A 12,613-nucleotide genomic window follows, 5' to 3' on the forward strand; every position below is an offset into this window, starting at 1 on the left:
GCTTCTGTGAGCTGATTTCAGGTAAACCTGCAGCTTTGGGGCAAGTAATTCAGACCCTGGGTCTTTGTTGGAACAGACGGGAGTGTCTGGCTCAGCAAGACAGGGTGCTGGAGTCCTGAGCTGGCAGGGAAAGCAGGGGACAAAAGTAGTCTTGACGCATTGGGTGGCAGCTCCCAGGGGGGTTTCTGTGATCCAACCCGTCACAGTAAAACTTTTGTAGTGATAATCAAGATGGCCCATTTCGGACAGTTGACAAGAAGGTGTGAGGATACTTAACATGGGGAAATAGATTCAATGTATGTAATGACCCAGCCACTCCCAGTCTCTATTCAAGCCCAAGTTAATGGTATCTAGTTTGCATGTTAATTCAAGTTCAGCAGTTTCTCACTGGAGTCTGTTTTTGAAGCTTTTCTGTTGCAAAATTGCCACCTTTAAGTCTGTTACTGAGTGACCCGAGAGGTTGAAGTGCTCTCCTACTGGTTTTTGAATGTTATGATTCCAGACCTCTGATTTGTATCCATGTATTCTTTTGCGTAGAGACTGTCCGGTTTGGCCAATGTACATGGCAGAGGGGCATTGCTGGCAGATGACGGCATATATCACATTGGTAGATGTGCAGGTGAATGAGCCCCTGATGGTATGGCAGATGTGATTAGGTCCTATGATGGTGTCACTTGAATAGATATGTGGACAGAGTTGGCATTGGGCTTTGTTGCAAGGATAGGTTCCTGGGTAAGTGTTTTTGTTGTGTGGATGCTGGTGAGTATTTGCTTCAGGTTGAGGGGGCTGTCTGTAAGTGAGGACAGGTCCTGTCTCCCAAGATCTGTGAGAGTGAGGGATCGTCCTTCAGGATAGGTTGTAGATCTTTGATGATGCGCTGGAGAGGCTAGGGTTAGGGTTAGAATGGTAGCGTTCAGGTGGCTAAACCCTTGCCAATCAAATGCATATTATCAATAGTGATTGCATGCTGGTCCAATAATAAACTGCTAATGCCTCCTCCTGTTTTAACTGCTTTACCTATTCACAATGGTGTTTATTTTTAAATTAAGATTTTCAGTATCTGCAGAGTTCCATATGGACATGCCAAGACTAGAGCCTCCCAGCACTGTTCCTAATAAATCCCTCCTTTCTCTATCATGTTGTAGGGCAATTTGGGAGCCCTTCCAAAATTGTAATTGCAGCTCTATTTCTGAATTAAACCATTCCTTATAGTGTCTGGGGCACTGTCTTGGCATGGTCATACCAGCAAAATCGAGTTTTAGTGGCACGTAGATCCATCCTACATTTTCTACCATACACTCTGCAGTTGGGTGTAGGAAAATTCCTGAAAGAGGCCAAGGTTGCACACTGCGACACTCCCTCCTTGGGGTAGCGTCAATGTGTGGAGGAGTGGGGGGAGGTGGCGGGGCTGGTGTCAGACAGGCGTCTTCACATACCTGTACATGGTAGATGCATTTACTGATGCTCGGGGTCACAGACTAAGTTCCCGTGTATGTTCCTGTATCTTTTAATTGAATGTTATGAATGCGAATCGATGCACTCCATTTATCCTGCAAGTCAGTAAACTCCACCCTGCTTGTCCAATCTCTGTATGTTTTTACACTTCCATTTATGTGACTAATTATCGTGTCTACTGCTCGAAACCAGTCCACATATACTGTGTTGGTCTTGAGCTGGTATGCTTGGACAACACATACCAGAGTCAGATCCTCCCCCACCACTCCTGTGAAATATTGCTCCACTATTTGCTTTGGTGCCACCAGAACACACTTCATTTCTGGAGTGGCTCGTTTTCTTTCTTTACCTTGTACATGTTTATGTTCACTAGGTGTATTACTGTTAGTGTTAATGGAATCTGCATGAGGAAGATTAAGTTCACAATTAACAAAAACATCAACCTTCCAACATCATGCATATTCTCCCTGTGTTTCTTTTCTCAAAGTCAGTTCCTTTTCAATCTGCCATTAGGCATTATCGACCTTCTGAACAGGGACACATTGAGCCTCACTGCAGCCCCAAGCCATCATGATGGCAAAGAGTGACACCCTGAGGATGTGCTCCATCTGTCACTTTCCTTCAGTTTCACACACTACTTTCAAAACAGTTCCGATGGGGTGCGCTTGACTTGCTGCATCCATACAGTGGAGTTATGAACTGCTTCTGTCCAAAGAGTTCTTGCCACCGAGTGCGTTTGGTTGATCTTTGTGACATCAACCTGTCCCTTTGACCCTTGGGCTACTATCAGGACTCCCAACAGGTACCATATCCAGGTTGGCATCATAACCTATTAAAACATAAAACAACACTCACTTCTTTCTTATAGGTAAACATGCATTGCCATAGATGTTCCAATATATGTATATGAGCATATCTATATATATAATTTTTTTTAAGCCGCAAACTCAATAGCAACCATGAAATCAAACTATTAATATTATAGGGCCTAAATGATTTAACTTCATTCCAGTTTACATTTTTTGCTGGCCTGTTCCATGGGAATATAATCCCAGTCCAGTAATGCCAGAATTGCTTGGTACTTAGTGGGTTTAGGAACAGGAATCTTGTTCCCAAGTGAACAACAGGTGTAGTATGAATCCATGAGATTCCTGGTCCCACCATCCACAAAGGCTGTTTTCCTACTTGGTCCAGTTTCCACACAGAAGTGTCCTTATCATTCCACCAGATGGTGACCATATTACCAATACCCCAAGTAATTTTTCCTTTTGCACTCAATTGTCTGATGGGGTATGGTCTGGAAACTTCAAATTGTTTTAACTGATCCCAAGCAATATACAGTAACAATCGGGGTGTCGATGGAGATTGGAGATCAAAACTCATAAAACTTCCATTATTCATTTGGAAGGTTTCCATTGTGCTTACTTCCTGTGTATTTTTCTGTAAAAAAGCACAAACCATGTAGTATGCAGTTTAACCCTTATATTCCTTTAATTGCATGGCATGTTTCCACCGAGGTTGTTCCTTGGTTTGAACCAAATACAGAGAAGGCCCTAATTTATCTACAATTGGCCAAGGGCCTGACCATTCCCCTTTAGGATTTTTTTTCTTGGGAGCCAGTTCAATTTTAACCATAACATGGCTTCCAGTTTGCCATTATTTGATATCACTGTTTTCATCAAACGCCTGATTAATTTTTTGCTGTTCTGCAGCCTGCTGTGCTGAACTGTGCCCAACCAATATTTAAAACTATTCATCCAGGTGGTGGTTGCCAATGCTGTAAGTGTCTCCCAGTCTGGGGGATACAGCAAGTTTTCCCAGCTGGGTATCGGTCTCCCAAAAAGTATTTCATAGGGACTAAATCCTGTCATGAGGTTTGGCTGGCTTCGGATCCTCATCAGAACCCATGGAAGTACCATGTCCCAATTTGTTCCCAGTTCATTACACACTTTAAACAGTTCAATGTTATGAGATTTATTCATCCTTTCCACCTGTCCCCCAGCTTGAGAGTGGTAGGGGATGTGTAACGGTAGGGGAATACCAGCCCAGGTACCCATACTTTGGTATAGCTGTCCGATAAAGGTGCGGCCATTGTCAGAATCAATGCTGTGAGGCAGTCACCATCTAGGAAAAATTTCAGTTATTAACATTTTTGCGGCAGTCCAGCTGGTCTCTTTTCTAGTTGGAAATGCTTCCATCCACTTACTGAAATTATCCACAATCACAAACAAGAATTTATTCTTTCTAGGGGTGATAGGCAAGGGTCCTATAAAGTCCATCTGTAAGCGTTGGAGGGGTCCTTTTAACGCTTGATGCATTAACTCTCCATGTCTTTTTCTTCTAGCAGGGTCCTGCTTAGCACACGTCAAACAGCTACGAATATGCAGGTTTAAATCCTCTCTCATTCCAGGCCACCATCCCAGTTTTTTAAGTTTTTTCAATGCCTCTTCCTGTTCTGGGTGACCTCCCATAGTTGAACCATGTACCCATCCTAAAAGGAGGTACTGCATCTGCTGAGGGATTACCAGAACCCATTCATTTTCTGGATTTGGCAGAATTAGATCTCCCTCCTTTCTCAACGGGACACCCTGCCACTGGGAGGGGCATTCCCCTATCCATTGCTGTATAATGTCATCCTTTGCCTGCAGGTCCTGTAAAAGCTGAAGCTCTTTCTGGTTGTTCTCTTCACTTTCTCATTTTTGTTTTGCCTGAGCCCGGGTGGTTACTGCCATGGGTGTAGGCTCCCACAGTGTTCCAATGAGGGCTGCTTCCTTAGCCAATTTATCTGCTTGTTCGTTCCCGCACTGTAATGGACCCTTTCCTTTTGGGGCCTTTATTTTAACCATCTGGATCCTCATACTGCCCTGACAATTTTTCCATTTGCTACCACAAAAGTTTGTGCTTAATTTCTAGGGTGACCAGATGTCCTGATTTTATAGGGACAGTCCCGATTTTGGGGCTTTTTCTTATATAGGCTCCTATTACCCCCACCCCCTGTCCTGATTTTTTACACTTGCTATCTGGTCACCCTATTAATTTCAGATCCATCGATTCCTGTAAAACCTATACTATTCCACAATGGTAGATAGATAGTGGTTCACTTGTACACATAATCTGAATCGGTTCCTATTATTAGCTTTGTTTGTTTATTGTACATCCTAGCTAAGACTTCTAAGACCTACGACACTTCTGCAGACTGTGTTCCTCCTTTGATCAATTTGTACTGGAAGGAGTTAACTTTCTGCAGGTCTCCAGGTAAACAAATCCCTGCAAAGCCAGTAACTCACTTTCCTTCGGTGTAATATGAACTACCGTCCACCAACCAAATAGTTTTCCCAATCACCTATTCAGTTGGGGTTGCTTTAAAGCTAGGGTGTGTTTTAGATTCCTGTTGGGGTTCGCAAACGTGTTCTCCACCGTTTATAGTCAATCCCCATACAGATACTTCAGGTTCTTTTAGTGGGACGAATTGAACATTCTCGGACATGAGAGCAAAGACCCATTGAATGGCCTTATCTCACATGGCCTTTAGACAGATTTTCCTGACTAAGTAATTTTCCCAGTGCATGGTGACTCTACAATCACCTTGCTTGCTCCGATAATTGCCTGTGTTTTTTGTAGTGTCCAATAGGCAGCTAGAGCAGTTTGCTCACAAATTCCCAGTTTGCTTTCTGGACCCATTAATGCTCTGCTATAATAAGCAATGGGTCTTTCCCCTGCACTGGTATCCTGTGTAAGCATGCTAACGATACAGAATTCTTAACACTAGAATACAATACAAAGAGGAATTCATTGTTATGGGTGGTCAAGGTAGGTGCCTCCATTAACCCTTTTTTCAGGCTTTCCCATGCATTAGTTGCCTCCTCTGTCCAGGTCCACTGTGGTCTTTTAAGTACCTCATACAAGGAACCTGCCTTCTCTGCGTACCCAACCATAAACTCTCTGCAGAAGTTAGTGAGCCGCATAAAAGATTGCAAAGATTTAGTATCTATCGGCATAGGGAGGTTAACAATACACTTTACCCTTCCTTATCCACAGACCTTCCCCCTGTACTGAATCGAATTCTAAGATATTGCACTTCTCTCTGTTTAATCTGGGACTTAGAGGGGTTAAGTTTCAAGCCGTACGCTTGGCAGGAAGTCAGTAACTGCCACATTAATGCTTTGTGTTCCTGCTCTGTTTTACTATTAAAATATCATCTACATACTGGACTATTCTTCCCGTTTATAACAGTCCCTCCTTCTCTAGCATATTTCTCACCACAGCATGAAATATTGTGGGTGCATCACAGTAATCCATAGGCAGAACATTCCAGCAGTATTGCATACTCTGGAATATAAAGGATGTTCTATATTGAGACTCTGGGTTTAAAGGTAAACTCCATCTCGAGTACTGAGAACCACTTCACATCAGGGGTTACTACCTCCAACAATTCTGGGTAAGCAGCCACTACTGGTGCCCCTTGTTTGGCAGTTCTGTTTAACCCCTGATAGTCAATATGTTCCATCAGGTTTTTTGACTGACCAGATAGGTGCCGCGTTAGGCACTGAACACCTTCGAATTAATTGTCATTTTTCCAATTCTTCTATAACTTGCATTAAAGATTCTTTTGCTTCCTGAGGTATTGGGTACTGTTTTATGTATGGGGGTGTCTCCTATTGTAACGGAGGTTTGTACTGTTCCCATATCTAGGGAGTCCGCTACCTCGCCAGTTTGAATCTCAGCCCACCAGCTTTCCCAGCCTTCTGGTGCAGGAGAGGGCTTTTTAGGCTTTATTACTTTTATTGTCTGAGTAGCCAGCCCCATTGGGATCAGGGTAGCTTCATTTGTTTCTTCCATTACAGTGAGAGCTTGTCTAATACACATATTTGGGAAATCCAAGATTATTCCCAATCGTCTGATAGTTTCTGCCCCAATTACATTTTCTCTCCCTGCGATAGCACACTTCTCCAGAATGATATGTACACCAAACTGGAGAAGGAGGGTTTTAACATCCTGTGTTTGCTTAGTTCCTGATATGCCCTATATCTGCACGGAATCCACAACTGGATATATATTAAATTCATCTTTTACTATAGGAATTCCAGCCCCCGTGTCCAATAGAAAATCTGCAAGCCCATCCCCGACTTGGATGCTTAGGTGAGGGCATCCCCAGACATCTATTGTCATGGGTTGCTGGAAAATGCATTCTGAGTTGCAGGGAGGGCTGTCCTATGCTACCGAATTAGTAGCAATTGGGTCATTCAATCCAGATGCCAAAACAGTCGCCTTAGCCACCTTCATCACTGCATTCTCTTCCTGTCTTTGAGACTCCTTGCCAATCATACATGCCTGTATCTGTGCATGCAGCTTCTCAATCTCTCCTTTCAGGTCTAAGTTCTCCTGTTTCAGAGCTCCAGGCACTACCCATTCACTCTCTCTATTTACTCCTCTACCTCTGGTCATTCCACGACCTCTCCAACCCCAGCCACAGCCACAGGGAGAGTGTCCAGGACCCTCTGTTTTCCACTGTCCTAACTGTGTTTGCAGCTCCTTGACAGGAGTTCTTTCCTGCTGTTTGACTGCAGTCTCTACTTTTTCAATCCATTCATTCCAAGGTATCTCTCTTGCCTCCATTCTCACACCAAGCATTCATCCATTCCATCACCCCAGAAGGCAGCGCCTCCAAAACAAGTTGCTTCAAATCCTCAAGATTAGTAGCCCCCACTGTTAACCTAATATATGTTTGTGTTCTGTCAGCCAGCTTGGCCGGAGCCTCTCCTGGCATTCTTGTAATTCCTTTAAGTGAAGCTAATTCACTGGATAACTTAAAATGCTTTTGAGCTACACATTTAACCATTTGCGTAACATCATCATCAAAACCAATAGTATGACAGTTCAGTGGTCCCAAAAGTGTTTGTGTCCGAATTGATTCCTGTAATATGTCAATTCCCACCACCTTTAACAACTGCGAGCATTTATGTAGCCATGCCATAAACTCATTAAAATTCTCAGAAGGCGGGGGGCCGACAGCTCCAGCTAATGCAGTTAGTTCATTAATTTTTAAGGCATCGAGCCTGGCTGTTAAGCCGCTAGCCCGAGTTGGGCGAGATGTAGTACCCTTGGTGATTCATTTCCCTTTCTGCATAATTACCATGGGACCATTGCTGTGAGAATTATATATATATATATAAATGTGTTCCATAACCTCAATGAAGGTGGAGTATCAGTTTGAGGGGTAACATGAAGGGTAAAGTGGGGTGTAGACGGGGTATTAGGGTCAGGTTCCATGGTGGGACTCTCTCTCCCATTTCTCCTGTTTTAACAGGAATTGATCTAGGTTTTGGAAAAGGTTTAACCAAAACCTTGTTCTCATCATAAGGTGGTGGTTGTGGTGCTGTAGCCCCTGCCCATGAGTCAAGAGAGGATGATCCAGGTAGGTCATTCCACATGTCCCCAGTGCAGCCTCCATTCCAATTGTCCCATGTTCCATCTTTCAATTTAGCTAGGGCCACCTGTTTCCATTTCTGTCCCCATACTTCAGGTACTGTAAAAGCACCCAAAGTCTGTTCAGCAACAGGGGACAGTACTTTTTTCTTTTGCAGGTTTTCCACAGCTGTCCCCAATTTTATATTTTCCTGCTTTATCTGTTCGAGCATATTGTGAGTCTGGACTGCCTGTTGCCCTATTAAAAGGGCTTGGGCTTTCCAGTGTTCAACTGCCTGAGTTGCTTCCTCCAAAGCTTTAGTTATCTCTTCTACTTCCCCGGTTTTCTCCATTACCTGTCTGGCCAGTATGGTAGCATGCTGTTTAAGCCATCTTCCTGCCATAGACATTAATTGCAAAATTCTAGCTTTTTTACTCATTACTATTCTTTAGAGCTTCTGTTTCTACCATTGCCTTACATATGCCAGTCCATGTTTCCCCACTTTCTTTTTTAAATTCATATGGACCCCCTTTCCTGGCAATCCAGCGGGTCCATGAGTTATCAAACTCTGTGCAGATCTGAAGGGAGGGGATAAGGGGGTTCCCTAGCTCGTGGTTTTCTGTCATGTTAGATCGCGATTCCTACAGCGGACAGCTCGCTTGCTCACCAGATCAGCGGTCGGGGTCACCAATGTTGTCAGACGTCACTGGTGTGGTGCTCTGCTCTGTCCAGTGTTGATAACAGTCGGCTGCGTGCGTGTGTTCCCTCTGTGTGCTGCCCCAGCTCTGCGCAGATCGCTGACACAGCAGACCCCGAGAGAACCCCCAATGACCACAGACTCCGATAAGGTACGAAGGCCCCCGGCCAGGTTTATTGTCAAATGAAGCACAGTAATAGTTTCCTGCAGACTCTACAGGACATACTGCGAATATGCGCCCCCTGACAATGGACACAGCTCAGTCAGTGGCAGGACTCTCCACTGCCCCCAGGCCGGACAAAGACACCGCCCCAGGGATGTATTGTTATACACAGGTACAAACAAGTTACGCATCATTCCTGACGTATTGAGGTGCAACCCCTCTACGTAGCAAGGTGCCACCTCTCACCTTGTACTTGTTGGTTCGAACAAAACAACTCTATCCGTCATATTCCCCTTTTGCCCCTGTCTTTAGAATGGGTCAGCTTGTTCCTGGTTGTGTGTGTGGAATGTGCAAGTATCCGAATGTTCTGATATCTAGTGTCCAGTACCTTCTAGGTATGTATCTTCTTGTAGCATCAGCCCTTTCCTTGCCAGCTTCTGTGAGCAGGGCCTGCCTCTGGCTCACAGCTTAACTTTGCTTTATGTTAGCAAAGTCTTGACCATTACTTTAGTACTGGGCCTCTGATTCAAAGGTTTATGTTTCAGGGCCTCATCTTACTACAATAGTTTCTGCCATACCTATCAGGAGCCCCACAAACGATTGTCAGATTTCATCAGGAGACTAGAGGATTTGCTAAAGCAAGTAGTGCGGAAGGAGGGCATCCCCACCAAGCTCATTGATTCCGCGAGGTTGGACCAGATCCTTCAGGGCACCCGACAAGATGGGTTGATGTTGTGGCGACTGCAGCCAATGGAGCGGGCCCAAAACCCACCCCCCATTCCACAAGCTCATTCGAGAGATACGTGAAGAGGAGGAGCGATTGTTGCAAGTGGACGCAGTGGTGCAGCCGAAGAAGGCAGGGAGTCACACCACCACAGTGCTTGGAGAGATGGAAGAGGCCCTGTCAGTGGCACTGAGAGATTTGACCCGAGAAGTGGCCATGATGAAGGCTCAGGGACATACTGTGTCATCCTCACAAGAGGAGAGTTGCAGGAGGGGTGATAGCTGGCGAGAAGGTTTCTGTTATAACTGTGGAAGAGATGGTCACGATACCTTGAACTGTCAAAACAAGACAGATCATGCAAAGGTATCTCAGAGATTGCAGAAAACCATTAGGGAGCTTCAGGGAAACACCAACAGGGCTTGGGGAAGGAGCAACCCAGAGAGGAGAGCGGCAATAACTAGTGTGAAGTGCTGATCTCCAGCAGCTCAGAGCACAAGAGAGGAAGTGGGATACAAGAGGGAACTGTATCTATCTCTGTGCGGCTTGGGGGCAAGGTTTTCTAGGCATAAGCAAGAGATCCCCAGCAGCTTAGCCTGGATTAGCCCTAAAGGACACACAGAGTTTATTATAGACCAGTGATACTCAGGGTATGTCTACACTACAAAATTAGGTCGAATTTATAGAAGCCGGTTTTATAGAAATCGGTTTTATACAGTCGATTGTGTGTGTCCCCACATAAAATGCTCTAAGTGCATTAAGTCGGCGGACCGCGTCCACAGTACCGAGACTAGCGTCGACTTCCGGAGTGTTGCACTGTGGGTAGCTATCCCACAGTTCCCGCAGTCTCCGCCGCCCATTGGAATTCTGGGTTGAGATCCCAATGCCTGATGATGCAAAAACAGTGTCGCGGGGGGTTCTGGGTCCATGTCGTCAGGCCCCTCCCCTTCCGTCAGAGCAACGGCAGACAATCGATTTGCGCCTTTTTACCTGGGTTACCTGTGCAGACAACATACCACGGCAAGCATGGAGCCCGCTCAGCTCAGCTCAGCTCACCATCACCATATGTCATCTGGGTGCCGACAGACGTGGTACTGCATTGCTACACAGCAGCAGCTAATTGCCTTTTGGCAGTAGACAGTGCAGTATGACTGGTAGCCTTCATCGGCGATCTGGGTGCTGGCAGACGTGGGGCTGGCAGACGTGGGGCTGAATTGCACACAGCAGCAGCCCCTTGCCTTTTGGCATAGACGGTGTATTAGGAGTGATATCCGTCATTGTCATATTCCTCAGTGAGTTCAACCAGAGGCACCTGGGCAGACATGTTTTGTCTCCTGGAGACTCAGTCCTGCCGGCAGTCCTATTGAACCGTCTTGACGATGATGGCTAGCAGTCGTAGTACAGTATCTTCTGCCAAGCACCCAGAAGATGCTGATGGCTATCAGTCATGCTGCACTGTCTGCTGCCAGCTTAAGATGTAAAAAATAGATGGACCAGATTTGTTCTGTATTCATTTGCTTCCCCCTCCCTCTGTGAAATCAACGGCCTGCTAAACCCAGGGTTCTGAGTTCAATCTTTGGGGGGGCCATTCTGTGTGACAGTTGTTTGTGTTTCTCCCTGATGCACAGCCACATTTGTTGATTTTAATTCCCTGTACCCGTAAGCCATGTCGTCACTCACCCCTCCCTCCCTCCGTCAGACAATAGTTTCGCGAGGAGGCGATTGCAGCGATTGCAGCGCGGCGACGAGAGTGATGAGGAAATTGACATGGACATACACCTCTCACAAAGTACAGGCCCCAGCAATGTGCAAATCATGGTGTTACTGGGGCAGGTTCATGCCGTGGAATGCCGATTCTGGGCCCGGGAAACAAGCACAGACTGGTGGGACCGCATCGTGTTGCAGGTGTGGGACGATTCCCAGTGGCTGCGAAACTTTCGCATGCGTAAGGGCACTTTCATGGAACTTTGTGATTTGCTTTCCCCTGCCCTGAAGCGCCAGAATACCAGGATGAGAGCAGCCCTCACAGTTGAGAAGCGAGTGGTGATAGCCCTGTGGAAGCTACCAGTCAGTCGGGAATCAATTTGGAGTGGGCAAATTTACTGTGGGGGCTGCTGTGATCAAAGTAGCCAACGCAATCAAAGACCTGCTGATATCATGGGTAGTGACTCTGGGAAACGTGCAGGTCATAGTGGATGGCTTTGCTGCAGTGGGATTCCCAAACTGTGGTGGGGCGATAGACGGAACCCATATCCCTATCTTGTCACCGGAGCACCAAGCCACCGAGTACATAAACCGCAAGGAGTACTTTTCAATGCTGCTACAAGCCCTGGTGGATCACAAGGGACATTTCACTAACATCAACGTGGGATGGCCGGGAAAGGTACATGATGCTCGCGTCTTCAGGAACTCTGGTCTGTTTCAAAAGCTGGAGGAAGGGACTTTCTTCCCGGACCAGAAAATAACCATTGGGGATGTTGAAATGCCTATTGTTATCCTTGGGGACCCAGCCTACCCCTTAATGCCATGGCTCATGAAGCCGTACACAGGCAGCCTGGACAGTAGACAGGACCTGTTCAACTATAGGCTGAGCAAGTGCTGAATGGTGGTGGAATGTGCATTTGGAGGTTTAAAAGCTCGCTGGCGCAGTTTACTGACTTGGATAGATCTCAGCGAAGCCAATATTCCAATTGTTATTGCTGCTTGCTGTGCGCTCCACAATATCTGAGAGAGTAAGGGGGAGACATTTATGGCAGGGTGGGAGGTTGAGGCAAATCGCCTGGCCGCTGATTACACGCAGCCAGACACCAGGGCGGTTAGAAGAGTACAGGAGGGCGCGGTGCGCATCAGAGAAGCTTTGAAAACCAGTTTTGTGACTGGCCAGGCTAGTAGTGTGAAACTTCTGTTTGTTTCTCCTTGATGAACCCTTCCCCTCCCCCCGGTTCACTCTACTTCCCTGTAAACTAACCACCTTCCCTTCCCCCCTTCGAGCACCGCTTGCAGAGGCAATAAAGTCATTGTTACTTCACATTCATGCATTCTTTATTAATTCATCACACAACTAGGGAGATAACTGCCAAGGTAGCCCGGGAGGGGTGAGGGAGGAGGGAAGGAAAAGGACACACTGCAGTTTAAAACTTTAACACTTATTGAAGGCCAGCTTTCTGATAC

The sequence above is a fragment of the Chrysemys picta genome, chromosome 12 (assembly GCF_011386835.1).
Source record: "Chrysemys picta bellii isolate R12L10 chromosome 12, ASM1138683v2, whole genome shotgun sequence".
In the NCBI taxonomy this organism is placed as follows: Eukaryota; Metazoa; Chordata; order Testudines; family Emydidae; genus Chrysemys; species Chrysemys picta.